Source organism: Lampetra fluviatilis, chromosome 4, assembly GCF_964198595.1.
Source record: "Lampetra fluviatilis chromosome 4, kcLamFluv1.1, whole genome shotgun sequence".
In the NCBI taxonomy this organism is placed as follows: domain Eukaryota; kingdom Metazoa; phylum Chordata; class Hyperoartia; order Petromyzontiformes; family Petromyzontidae; genus Lampetra; species Lampetra fluviatilis.
Genome location: NC_136278.1, coordinates 11,835,762 through 11,849,689, shown reverse-complemented (window position 1 = coordinate 11,849,689; position 13,928 = coordinate 11,835,762). Strand labels below are relative to the sequence as shown.

General features: G+C 45.1%; 1 protein-coding gene across 10 annotated transcripts in view; it reads left to right on the top strand.

Moving 5' to 3' along the window:
• LOC144931570 (janus kinase and microtubule-interacting protein 3-like) overlaps positions 1-13,928 on the top strand; it is a 264,070-nt gene that overhangs the window by 208,855 nt on the left and 41,287 nt on the right. Inside the window, exon 27 of one of the 10 annotated variants that reach the window (XM_078855553.1) lies at positions 13,140-13,759. The exons of the other annotated variants lie outside the window; for them this stretch is intronic. The gene's annotated coding sequence lies outside the window, so the exon portion shown is untranslated. Of the gene's footprint in view, positions 1-13,139; positions 13,760-13,928 lie in introns of those variants that run through there. 10 annotated transcript variants of the gene reach the window in all.

Sequence of the window (13,928 nt, the reverse complement as noted above, 5' to 3'; positions counted from 1 at the left end):
CAGGGGATATCTATAGAAGGGTGGTGGCGGATGAAAGAGACTGATGACAGAATGGCGGCGAAAGGCTAGAATGTGCCTAATATAATTACCATTGTGGATATGGAGCAATGATATAAGTCCATGTGTCAGAAGTGATATGAACTGTGGCATTGCAGGACTGTGATTGAGGGTGGCAGTGTGTCGAGGAAGGCCTTTATCCGGCAGTGGATAGACATGGATGATGATGACTTTTCTTGAATTTCCCAGCAATTGCTGAACTTCTCATGAAAGAGACCCAACTTTGCCCCTAAAAGTCAACATGTCTCCGTGCTCGATAGAGCAATGGGAGCCCCGAGTCAGCGGGTAAACATTCCAAATTTCCACAGGGGGGGGGGCGCATTGTTTGCATTGGATGATCACTGTTTGACTTCTCATGAAGTCTTCCTCTTCTCTTCAATCCAGAAGGGTCTGCGGTAACCCTTCATAGTATACGTGAATCCCACTGCCATTAATGCTTTCTCGCCCCTATAAACGATATCGTAGGGTTTAGGGGCGCCACGGTGGCGAGATGTTTACTCCCTCGTCTGGTATGCGGAGGAGGTTGTGGGTTAGATCCTGACTCTGACGCCTGTATATTTGGAGTTTGCGTGTTCTCCCAGTGGTCACGTGGATTTTTCTCTGGGTCCTCTGGGTTTTCCCTCCACATTTAGAAACATGCCTTTGGATTCTTTGGCTGCTATACATGTCTACATGATAAGCCACTTCGTTGAGCTATTTGTGGCCCGGTCGCTTCTAAAAAACATCTATATAGCTCAGTGGGCCGTACTTGGTCAAATTTAAATAGTTTTAGTTTAGTTTACAGTAATTAAATAGAAAGCCTATATTCTTTGGGTCTTTCGGTAAAGTCACGTAGATAAGTTCAAAGAAAATAACGAAAAAATCAGGATGCTGACCGCTGGCGTTGCGATCAAAACGTCGTAGTTTTTTGCTATTTTTTGTTATTTTCTTTGAACCTATATACGTGACTTTACCGAAAGACCCAAAGAATATGAATTCCTGCAGTCACGAAAGCTTAAAGTCGAAAAAGAAAGCCCTTTTTCAAATTGGGACATTTTCAAGTTTGTAAGTTAGGCCATGACACTTGCACACAGTGACAAGTATTCACAGGCTTCAAAACCTGCTCTGTGGCAGGGAGAACTCTGGTAATTGCCCAGGGAATATGGGACTTCTCAGTGGTAATGGAAATCCAGCAGTGTTTACTGGTTCACTAGCAAATACATTTACCAATTAAATATGCAGTTTTCCGTGTAACAGTAACTAAAGTCATATTCTAGTCATTGTTGTACAAGGAATTAAGTTACATGTATTTCAGTGTATAACTTGCAGAAGGTAAAATGACTGTGAGTAAAATGTGGATCAGCAGATGAATATTCATGCCACTCATATTTGTATTAATCAGGACCCAAAAACAATTGTTTCAAACGCAGCAGTAAAGGGTGTTAACATTTTAAAGCTACGTTGAACCAAATATAGTACAGGATTATAGGAAAAGCCTAATCGTGATAGGCCAGGGCTTTCGTCTCGTGCAGCACAGAGAGCTGCCCCAAGTGATCCGCTTGGCAAGACTGCGCTTTGTAATGTTGAGGCATTAAATACATTTTTATACTCTGCCATTAAAGATTTTTATTATGATACATTATTTTGACCATGATCACAGCAGTTATTTACAGTCTTTAAAAACGCCTATTTTCCTGGCATAAATTTAGTTTAATTACCGTTAAAATGTCCTTTCAACGCGTAATAACATTCACACAAAAGCACCTTTCCATCAGCGATGCTCAGCAAAGTATCGTGCGCGCAGCTTTAACCGAAGATTCACGAGACAATGGAACCCAGCCGGTCGGTAGCTTAATGCGTTATTGACTCTAAAAGCACGAATTAACTGAGGAGCGATTCATTTTGGCGTTCGCCGAACGCCGCTGATCGCAAAAGGCAAATTTAGAAAATGCCGCGTGGATTTGACAGGAGCGTAATGAGGCGTGGACGTGAGCGGCTTCAAATGACTCAAGAGCAGCGTGGCAGCCGATAAAATTCTGCTTTGTGTCGGCAACCAAGTTAAAATTAAAATGTAAAGGGCTGTAAAAAAAAAGCACATTAAGGTGTTGGCTTCTAAATAATGAGTCGGCGTCAATAATTTTGGTTAAAAGTTAGGTTGAAAAATGAAATAGATACATAATGAAGTACAGCACTGTAGTTCATTTCAGTTCGTTTCGTTATACACAGTAACTGCAAATTGCGACATTGTTTAGCCAAGGAGGGCTTTCTGGTGGTTATATTTGAGTGGGTTTGTATCATTGTCAGAATTTTAATCTAAAATTGGCTTCGCACAATAATTATGGAAATTATGTTAAGAGTATAGCAGAGTGTATGCTGCCGTAACCAGAAAATCTGAATTTCGTTATTCTTGTGGATGTACTAATGATTTTTAAGGCCAACTTATAGGAAAACAGTTTTTATCTCAAGCGTAGCACAACAGGATATCGCTAATCAGAGGAATGAAGTACGGTATCACTGTTGCAACCACACGAATAATACATGCTGCAACAATATCTATACTGTATTTGATATCGCAATTATATTAACGGTACATATGAACTTTATGGCGGGACCCCGGGGTCCCATAAGCCCCCGGCTCTCGCATAAACTGCGTTGCGACGTCATTTTGTTTGTTGAAGGCGAACGACAAGGCGATCTATTCCTCTCCATGAGCTCTACACGATGCGCTCAACAAAGTTTCAAAGTTTTGTTTCTTCTGAGAATTCATCCTCGCTGCTGCTCTTGGACACGACACGACACGACAACAGAACGATCCACGCTAGAAGGGTCGTGGTGTTTGTGCGCGGTGGGACGGAGTCGCCAAAAATAAATTAATGAATTACGATTTTGGCACCGCCCTGAGGTTCATATGATAGTGGTTGAGATAAAGAGGGGGGGGGGTTATTAAAAGTGGCGGTGGAGTTATGGTGATGGGGGAACAGGCGGGAGATGTTAAGGAGAGGTTGGGGTAGTGATGGGGGTAGGGGTGGTGATAGGGGTTGGGGTAGTGATAGAGGTAGGGGTGGTGATAGGGGTAGTGATAGGGGTTGGGGTAGTGATAGTGGGTTAGGGTAATGATAGGGGTTGGGGTAGTGGTAGGAGTGGTGATAGGGGTTGGGGTAGTGGTAGTGGTGGTGACAGAGGTAGGGGTGGTGATAGGAGTTGGGGTGGTGTTTAGGCAAAGAACACATTTTGGAGTTCCTACAGTCGGCAGATCATCACGTGATCATGCATGGGAATGGCACCAGAAGATGACACCACAAATTACTGGTGGAGTGACGAAACTCGGTCTCTCTTTACCAACACCAACTTACATTAATTATTGTTCTGGGAAATGGTGGTTCCTTACAATTCATTCGTCTAAGATGTTTGTAAATGTTACTTTTAACATATTAACGGTACTTATAAATCAGTTAAGACTTTGGACATAAATAAACATTAACCACTGCTGGAACATTGCTTCATACAGTATTGGTAAGAGATAGAAAGTGTGGCTTAACATGTTGTCTCTCAGAGCAGACGTTCTCAATCATTTTGGCCCAATAACCCATTACGTCCTGTACTCTCCTGCCTTTTTGTACCGTTGTGGACCTCACTTTGACCTTTAATAATCCCTGCGAACGAAACCTGCTGCCACTTAAAGACTTACATAACCCTGGTCAAGAATCCCTCATTGACGATGAATATACGTTGAACGTAGCCAACTGTGCTAATCGGAGGTGGAATGAGCGAGTTGATGACTGCCCGTCTCACAAAAGCTCTGCGTCTATTATAATGCGATTTTACACGTCCCTGTTTTACATTGCTTGACGGCCCTTTGGTCCGTGTTTCCAGACGAGCTGGCACCAATCGCGCCCGCGCTCCCAGCCACCGGTCGTGGCGATTCCCTGACAGCTTTGCTCGATTTGACCCTTGAGTGACCTCGATGCCAGCAATCAAGTCCAGATTGCCACGCCAGGCAGAAGTGAACCTGTCTGCACAAATATCAGAAATTTTAAAAGATTCAAGCAAATTGTCAATTTTTCCACACCGACAGAGGAATGGAAGCGGTGGGACATTTCTCGCCAGCACCAGTGCCTTCAATGTTTCTGATTACCCGGTTTATAAAAATCCACATAATACACGAGTCGAGTACCCCGCAAAACCCCCTTCCCTATCCTGGCTCCTGCCACTCGCTTGACCCCCTTTGTCTTCCCAATGCAATGATGTCTCGTTACTTTTCATCCCCCCAGCTTTCTGTTGCCCCCCACCCCAGCTACGACCAGGCCTGTATCCCAACCCCTTCTTATCAATCCCCCTTGTTTTCCTGTCATCAAACTACACCGCCGCTTACAATAACCCAATTCTTAATTTCAAATCACTATCATGCAGCTGTGTACAATTTTATAATCGCTGTAAAGCACCTTGGTAAAGGTGCCGTATAGATCTCGATAAGATTATAAGATAACAAACCATCTAAATCCTCCAAGTTACTCCTGCGTCTGCAATACATTATAGCCCGACTTCCAACATAACCCTCTGCCTGACCGCCTGCCCGCCATCACCACCACCATGAAGAAATAATGGTAGCAGGCAGATAACACCCAGGGCAATGTAAGGAGACAATGCGATGTCTGCCGCAATCGCTCTGCGTGCACACGCACACAGAGTATGAGCATTGGCTGATCTGCTGTGGCACAGAAACCAGGCCAAGAAGCCTGATTGAATTAGTGTCTTAAACAACACGGCCGGCAGCAACAACATCGTCCTGTCTGTGTGCCCGTTGTTGTGTCACTTAGTGTTTACGTGGAAATGACAACAGTATTTAGAGAAATATGTCATTGAATTGCTACTTGGACCAAGTAGCATTATTGACGCCTGCATATTTGGAGTTTGCATGTTTAACCCGTGGTTACGTGGATTTTTCTCCGGGTCCTCAAGTTTTTCCCTCCGCATTAAAAAAAAATGCGTTTAGAGTATTTGGCTGCTATACATTTCCACGTGATAAGCTGCTATTTCGTTGAGCTATCATTTGTGGCCAGGTCGTTTCTGAAAAAGAGCTACATAGCTCAGTGGGGCTGACCTGGTACAGTAAAAAATAGTTTAGTTTGAGGGTTGTTTGACCATACTTCATCATTCTGGTCAGTGAAGGTTGGCAAGGAGGGGCCCAGTCCCAGTAAAGATGTATCTCCCCGCCGACGTTAGCCGTGGCCACCAATTGAACTCAGGTGGCGAGTTCACGGCACAGCGCACCAAGCACTGCACCGCTGTTCCGCTCCCCTCCTCCAACAACGCACGGACCAGTGTGGTGAAGTAAGGTCAAGAATTCCCAACATGGTGTGTGTGGGGAGGCCTTCATCCAGCAGTGGATTGACAATGGGCAAATTTGTATGAAAGGAACTGCAATATTCTGTGTACATTGCTTCAATACATCTTTTTAGCAAATACAGATATTGTTGGGAAACTATTGCGTTCGACTATGAATGTGTATATTTTGTGCGTTTCATTTACTTTGTAAACTATTCCAAAAGACGCTAGAAAAGGCAACGAAGTGCAATACATTTGATCATTTATGATGTCAACTCTTGGTAAGCAAATGAAATGACAAATTTAACACTAAGCTCGTCTAAGACCGCATCGTCAGTGTGTTCCACTTTAGCTACTTTCGCCAGTCCTACCGGACATCTGTGAAAAAGAGCTTCATAGCCCATCGGATTCCTCCTCCAGTCCAAACAAAGATTCCGATTCTACTCATCACACGCTGTGGTGGAAACTTATCGCGGCGGATCACGGGGACGCGCAAAACATCCCATCCAACGTTTCCGTACACGAGTGTGGGACGGCAATCGCGCAAGCCAATGCATGGTTCGTCAAACACGACACTCCGTTTATTCACCACTCGTTGGACTCAGCGAATGCTAAATGCGGCGGGTTTTGTCAACTTCACATTCCGACCGATTTCTGGGGGTCACAGCGCATTCACTCATTCTGGTGCCTCTGCGTCATGGTGCGGACCAACGGCGTCGCTTGGTCTCCTTCGTTATAAAACTGGGGCAAAGCGTTCAAGTGTCACACCGCTCGGACGAGGCTTGGGCATTGCTCATCCAGTTTGGCAGCCCCGTGACATTCTTGAGAGTTCCTTTTGTGGGGATGAGTCTGGCATTAGCGCACACTTTGGCGAAACACCAAGTGGTTCTTACCACGCGGTACTAATTTGACAGGCCCCTGGAAGAGTGTTGGGAGCGAGTCCACACTGGCTGGGAATTAAACTCATGTCCTAAACATTACAAGCTTTGCTGTACTACCAACTGAGCAATGTCATGAGTAAGCCGTACTGAAATGTGGAAGTGCTAATACTTGAAAGTAATGATTGTTACAGCGAACTAGTTGTAGACATATTTAGAACAGGAGCAAAGCACTGCAATAGCCAGGGAACATGACATTTCAGTCATTCTTTGTGTTTTATATATACAAAAAATTATTATTATTGTTGTGTCATTTTCAAGAATTTGTCCATTACAATTCACTATCTGCTTTTCTTTTTCCATTTTATTTCAGTTGCAATCTTTAGCAGTTTGCAAGTTGATTGCACGCAAATTTTCAAATGCAGGATTCTTGCTAAGATTCTAGAAACTCCGTGATCTTTGGTTGTGAATGACGTCACAAGGTCACGAATGATAATTGGTTCTTTACCCTTCTATCTGGCAACAAAACTGACACCTTTTTTACAAGGAGTCATGTTTGCATAGACCGCAATACCTGCAGTCATAATACAAACAAAAGAACATAACTCTGATAATGTGCACTGTCCTTAAAGTTGATTGATCCACACCCGAGACGGCTTTCCTTAGAGCCTAGTCTCATATGGGTTGGACCAGATGACGCCAAAAGGCGCCTTTTGGCGTCATCTGGTCCAACCCATATGAGACTAGGCTCTAAGGAAAGCCGTCTCGGGTGTGGATCAATCAACTTTAAGGACAGTGCACATTATCAGAGTTATGTTCTTTTGTTTGTATTATGACTGCAGGTATTGCGGTCTATGCAAACATGACTCCTTGTAAAAAAGGTGTCAGTTTTGTTGCCAGATAGAAGGGTAAAGAACCAATTATCATATTTTTACTGGCAAATGAGGTTCCCATAGTGAAGGTCACGAATGTCTCTTTGCAGTAATCTGGGGTTGGAGAGGATTCATATTAACGTAGTGAGTAAATGCAACTGCATCTGAAAGCGAAAATAACAGGATCAGCAGGACAACGGTGGGAGAACATTAACTCACAATAACACTCAATAACAGAATCAGAATCTTTGTAATATAATAACACATGATAACCCACAATAACACAATGTATGCATGTTGAACTTCTTTTGCAACACACAATACCACGCAGTAACACAATAACAAGCAATAACACAATCTTATATATATACACGCCTAACTTTATCTGTGATGAACGCTGCACTTCCCGTCGTTTCCATGAAGGAGGCGTGGACAGACGTTCGATTACGTTGGAATCGATCTGCATCGACTTGGCCCCCACCGACACGACTTTGCCATTTGTTTTGCAACGACGACGACAATTTCCCATTCTCCTCGCATACGCTATCACTATCAACATGTCGCAGGGACAGACGTTCGATTACGTTGGTAAGCGCACACATTTATCTTTCTATGATGAGTAATATAATTTTAAACTTCTAAACGGAGCATCGGGTGCTTGCAGGAATGCGTCGTTCGTGTGCAAATTTTGTGACTTTCCTGGCCGAAGGCTGGAAATGCTTTTGCGAACAACTAGTCATACAATAACACATGAACACAAGTAAAACAATAACACAATAATGCACAATCGCACAATAGCCCACAAAGACACAATAACAAAAACAACCACCATTCGCCACTAAGTGGTGGTGACGTCACCACAGCGCTTGTGCCAGGCTACGTGCACTTTAATAGCACAATTAACACACATAAACCAAACAATGACAGTTCAATGTGAGGGGGGGGGGCAGAAGAGAGGATACGTAGCAGCTGTTATTTGCCGGCGAATGAATGTGCTGGCTGGGCTGTGTGATTCAACCTGCAGGGCCGGCATCTTTGGCAGGAGGGACTGTTATCTTGTTTCACCAACTTGCCACTTCCTTCATTTTATTAACTTTTGTTTTATTTTGTCTCGTTTTCTAAAGGCACGCCGATGGCTATATCAGACACAGATGACCCGCTATAACACATTCCTGCGGAGAGATTTGGTAGGAACGTTGGGTTGCTCAGTCAATGGCCAGGGTCAACGGCGGCGTGGTGTATTCTGCAAATATGCCCGACTGTGAGGGCGGGCACAAGCCGGCGTGAGTAGGTTAAACGTTGAGTTTTATAAGGGCACCACGGGGTGACCAGCCCCTCCCCACCCAGCCCCTCCCCACCCTCCCCACTCCTTCGTCATTCTCAACCATCGCCTCTCGTCCCCTAGAGCAACGCGTGTCCTGCCAGAGCCCACTGCTTTTCTTCACAGTCAGTTGTGATGCATCGAACTCGTGTTCTACGATCCGTGTGTCCTTCCGTCTCTCTCTCGGTGTCATCCCGTGGATGAACTTCACCCACGCTTCTTCGCGCACCCTTCAGGTTTTGTTCCGTGTTATTTGTCAGCGCCCCATGTCAGCATGTCACAACGCTCACACCTTGTGTTGGCGTACGGTTGTCACCCATTCAAGCAACTATCCAGGCTCAAACCTGCTTAGCTGCCGACACCTGCCGAGATCGGGAGCAGTGCGATTAATTTGTTCCATCGCCGAATGTTGTAGTACAGCCCCACAAAAAATGACCAGGCTGTGAGGAGCTGAATCGTCAACTCCATTGAATCTGGACTGAGAGTGTGTCTATTTATCTCCAATCCTCTTGACCTTCTGAAAGATGAACAAGGAATGAAGACTGGAGGCCAAGCCCACACCAAACAATCGCCGTTTCTGAGTTTTTTTAGTTTGCGCGTTCTGTTACTCTGATCGCCTTTTACGATGATTGCTTGCTTCCCTCTTGCGACCAGCTGAGCATGTCACGGTGCCTGGGGGATATACGAAGGGTTGCTGAATTTATTGCCGAGCAACGCATTTGCAAGGCACAATGTGTTTCCTTCCGAGCACCGAACGCCCGGCGTGTCACTAGGGGTGGTAGGAAATTAGGCCTTAAAAGTGGGGCTTATGTTCCTTTTTTTGGCCCATGAAAGGGGAATTGTTTAAAACCGTGGAAGTTTTTTTTATTTTAGCCCAAAAATTTGGCAGAGAAAAAAAAATACATCGTTCAGAATGCAAGTTCATTTCAATTTAGCATTAAGAAATACCAAACCCTTCCTCAGAGTAAACCTACAATACATAACAGAACCCCTCCCCCAAAAGTCGCATATGCAGTTGAGCAAAGTGCTGTTAGTGAGCGCCTATTAAGACTGGCAACGCACGTGTGGATTCCCTCATCGTTTGTGTAGGAAGTTGAGCCACGCACTGTGAGTGAGTACTCTACCTACTAAGTCCGCCACGCTCCACCCCAGTGGGTGGATGTTTCCATCACCACCCAGCTGCCTTTATTTCCTTAAAGCCCGTTGCAGCTTAGGCTGAGTCGATCGATGCGAGTCCTATCCCAGCTTCAAATAAAAACGGTCAAACTGATGTTGTGCAAGCCGAGGTTACCAAGGCTGTAAAACATTGCACCGACAAACACGCCACCACTTTCAACCAAATCCAGACGCACCTGCCCTGCTCCAGAGAGAACTGTTCATCGCACGGCAATCAGCCCAATTTTTTTTTATTCTTAAGAGGTGGAAGGGAGCCAAATCAAGTTACAAAATAACAAATGCTCTCATTGGTGACCGTGCTGAGGCTATCAACCCAGCACCTACACTTGAGAACCCGGTTTGATCTCACAGGTAGCTGAAACCTGGATTCAAACCCAGCAGCATCTCAGCGATGCCAGATAAAACACATTCCTGCGGAGGGAGCTGGTAGGAACGTTGGGTTGCTCGGTCAATGGCCAGGGCCAACGGCGGCGTGGTGTATTCCGCAAATATGCCCTACTGTGAGGGCGGGCACAAGCCGGCGTGAGTAAGTTAAACGTTGAGTTTTATAAGGGCACCACGGGGTGACCAGCCCCTCCCCACCCAGCCCCACCCCTCCCACCCCCACCCAGCCCCACCCTCCCCACCCAGCCCCTCCCCACCCAGCCCCTCCCCACCCTCCCCACCCAGCCCCACCCTCCCCACCCAGCCCCTCCCCACCCTCCCCTCCCCACCCAGCCCCTCCCTCCCCTGTGGGCTGGTGTAACCAGGAGGTTCCTACCAGTATAACAGGAATTGTATACTGTACTGTATTTAAAAAAAAAATCAGGATTTGCACATCGGTGTTTTATTATAAACCAACAGTTGGGGAATATTGAATAAATAGACTAATTTTATTGTATTACTGCCCATGGCAAAATGTTCAGGAGCTAGATTCCAATGTCAGTCTAAATAAAGATTATGATTCCAATTCTGTCGAGGTCTGCTGGCCACGAGAGGGCTCCAGGAGGGAGTTCGTGTCGTCCTGCTATCATTATGGTGGTTGTTTCTAAATTGAAAAAGTATTGGCCACAAAAGCAGGAATGTCGGTCGTACGCTGCTGGGCACGAATTAGTGCTACACCAAGAGTATCTCCCTATTCCTGCCTCCTTTCGTAAGATAAAACTTGTTGTACATTTCTTGCCGATTTCCAAGATAAATACTGTGAATCCCAATCGTTCTGATCGATAAATTCAACATTGTTCAAGGCGGGTTTGTGGAGCTACATTTGCGTATGCGGGAGGAGAGCAGGATAATTTCGTGAATTCTACGAGCGCATAATTACACGATCCATCATCCCCGCGTCTCAAGACAATGTATTGCAAGCGTGCGCCACCCCACCTTGAATGCCTTTGAATAACCGTGTCGGATACAGACATCAGTTGTCATGCTCGTCACGCGCGTACACGCACACACCCACGCTTTTAATAGCCTCAGCGTACGTACCCTTGTTAACGTTGGCTGTGCTCTCTGCACAAATCGCGGGACATCGCGTCGCTTGCCGTGAAAAATCGTTTCACAGCGATGCGCGGTATCAATACCCCACGGTCATCCGTTCCACGTTCGCGGTTTCCACTGCAGTGCTCGCCGCTTGTAAGTGGAACGCAGCGGCCCGACTCGCGTGGGTTTTCGCGGTTGGGCTGTACAGCTCTCCGACGTGTTTGTTCTTTTAGGTTGAGCCGTGTGTTGTTCGGTATGATGTCCGACGTTTCGCCTCTTGCGCTCGAGGCTTCCTCGGGGTTCGTTTTTGGGTTTTTGCTTTGCGTCGTCCGGCATCGTGACTGACATTTCGTTCCACGCGATGGGAGCTCATCCATCTTCGCAGTCGGTTCCTGAAGCAGCTCCCCGTACGTGCTGTGAAACGTCGGACATCAACACGCGGCACAATAAGAAGACACATCGGCGAGCGATACAAAACGTATAAAGCAGGCCGCTTAATCCATCGTGAGTGGCCAAAGGGGCTCGGCGTATATGATGTGCAGGAGAGAATTGGTTCATCCGGAAAGGCGCAAACCATGTATATATTTTAATTGTGAACGTAGGAAGGAATGTGGTGATGTAGTGAGGCAGGCAGTGGCTGCCCTGGGCCCCAGAGAGAGAGAGAGAGAGGGGGGCGTTGTTGGAGAACACTGCGTGAGACGTTGACCCCTTTATTGGAAAACTGTACACAACAGCTACAGAGAGAGAGAAAGAGTCGTCACATTTATCCGCTATGTTTTGCGTTGCTATGGCACTGCTTGCGAGACTCAGCCCGTCGCCCCGATGAATGTGCAAGTCCGAACAGGGGATGTTTGTATGTTTAGACGTGTGCACTACGGTATGCGTTCGCTTCACGTATTGCGAAAGAGAACTGAAATCAGAGCTAAAAAAGGGGGAGGTTAGGTAATCGATTCGCATTAATTATTAATTTGAATATAACTCTTTATCATCAACACAGGTAATTCAGTGAGTGATGTTGAAGGTTGGACTGTTGTCGCCTTATCGACGGTTAGGCATCTCTATACATTCCGATCTCTCACAGTGTGGCGTTATTGTAATTTTTGTGAAGCCTTTGTCTATTCTGAGGCATTTTACGCATGTTACATTCGATGTAATTAAATTGGCAGCGGCCCAACATTTTTTTACGTTGATTAAAAGCCTTGACAAAACTTAATTTCGTGATACATTGCGCAATTAAAAGAGCTTTCTAATTAATCTCTTACACATTTCAAAATTTTTTGGTGTTCCGTTAATATTTATTCAATTACTAAAATATTCATTGTCGTCATCAACCGTGGTCAAACCACTGCTGGATGAAGCCTCCCCAATCTGTGGCCATCTCCCTCCATGTCGCGATGTAACAATCCACCCAGCACCTGCACAAGAGCAGATTCCATCACTCCATCTCCGCGCCCGACGTCCCCATGTAAACGGATGGCTTCAACGTTCACCGATACAATCTTACTTTTTGATTTAAAGCTTTCGTGACTGCAGGGATCCATATTCATGGTTCTTTCGGTAAAGTCACGTAGAAGGGAAACAATAAAATAATAATAAATAAATGATTGCTGTGGATTCCACACCTGATGATGATTGCCTGTGTTGCAGTCGAAACGTGGTGAGAATTTTATTGTTTTATATTTTTTTAATTTCCCTTCTACGTGACTTTACCGAAAGAATCAAGAATACAATCTTACTTGTTTCACAGGATACATATAGCTTAGTGGATGGCCTTCCGAATGCATTTATATTAGAATCTTTAAGTTGCAGTGGCATTTCATGAATTATTTTGTTTCGAAATAACATTCTATCCATGGGGTCCTTTCGCCAGTATCAATATTTTTTATATTTTTACCACAATTCTGGTTAAATGCCGACTTGATGCCTTTTAATAGGTGTCTATTTGGTGTTTGAATATCGAATGACCTCCTGTATTATTGCCAGATAGGCTAATGCCTTTTTTTATCATTATTCAAAAAAGCGTTCCTTAAAAATCATCCATCGTGTTTATTTCCTCGCGCACACACACTTTAGGTGACTGCGCACCAATCGTTCAGCGGACATGGCGATGAGATGGGAGAAGTGTGTGTGTGGTTGCCGTACTGCGGTCCCCATCTGCATGGGGTGTGGTCGACCGGATATCGCTCCCAGCGGACCCTGAAACGGCTGGCTTTGCTCACGCAGCACTGATCGTTAAAAAAATATATAGATTGTAACAAATGACCAAGTGAAACACTGCCTCCTCTCCCCCACACTGACGCACACTGGCTGGGTGTGTCCAGACAGCATCGGCGTTGCGTGGTTCATTTAAGGTCCCTTTTTTGTCCTTTTGTTTAACGCCTCTGAGAAGAACCGACGAGACATCCTTTCCTTTTCACAGACAGACCAACGATAACAAATAATGCGTGCGGAAAAAAAACTAACAATGCAAATAAAGCACAATTATGCAAAATAGAGAATTTATACATTGTACAATAAAAGGATAGATTCGAAGCTTTCGTGACTGCAGGAATTACTCTTTGGTTCTTTCGGTAAAGTCACGTAGAAAATAAAATAAATAATAATAGAATACGACGTTTCGGTTGCAACACAAGCAACCATCATCAGGTAAGAATGAATGATACAACGCAGACACGGGAATAGCATAGGCAGACACACGTGCAGAGAGATAGAGACACATAATGTGTGTTTGCCTATGCTGTTCCCGTGTCTGTGTTTTATTATTCATTCTTACCTGATGATGGTTGCTTGTGTTGCAACCGAAACGTCGTATTCTATTATTTGATTTTATTTTCTACGTGACTTTACCGAAAGAACCAAAGA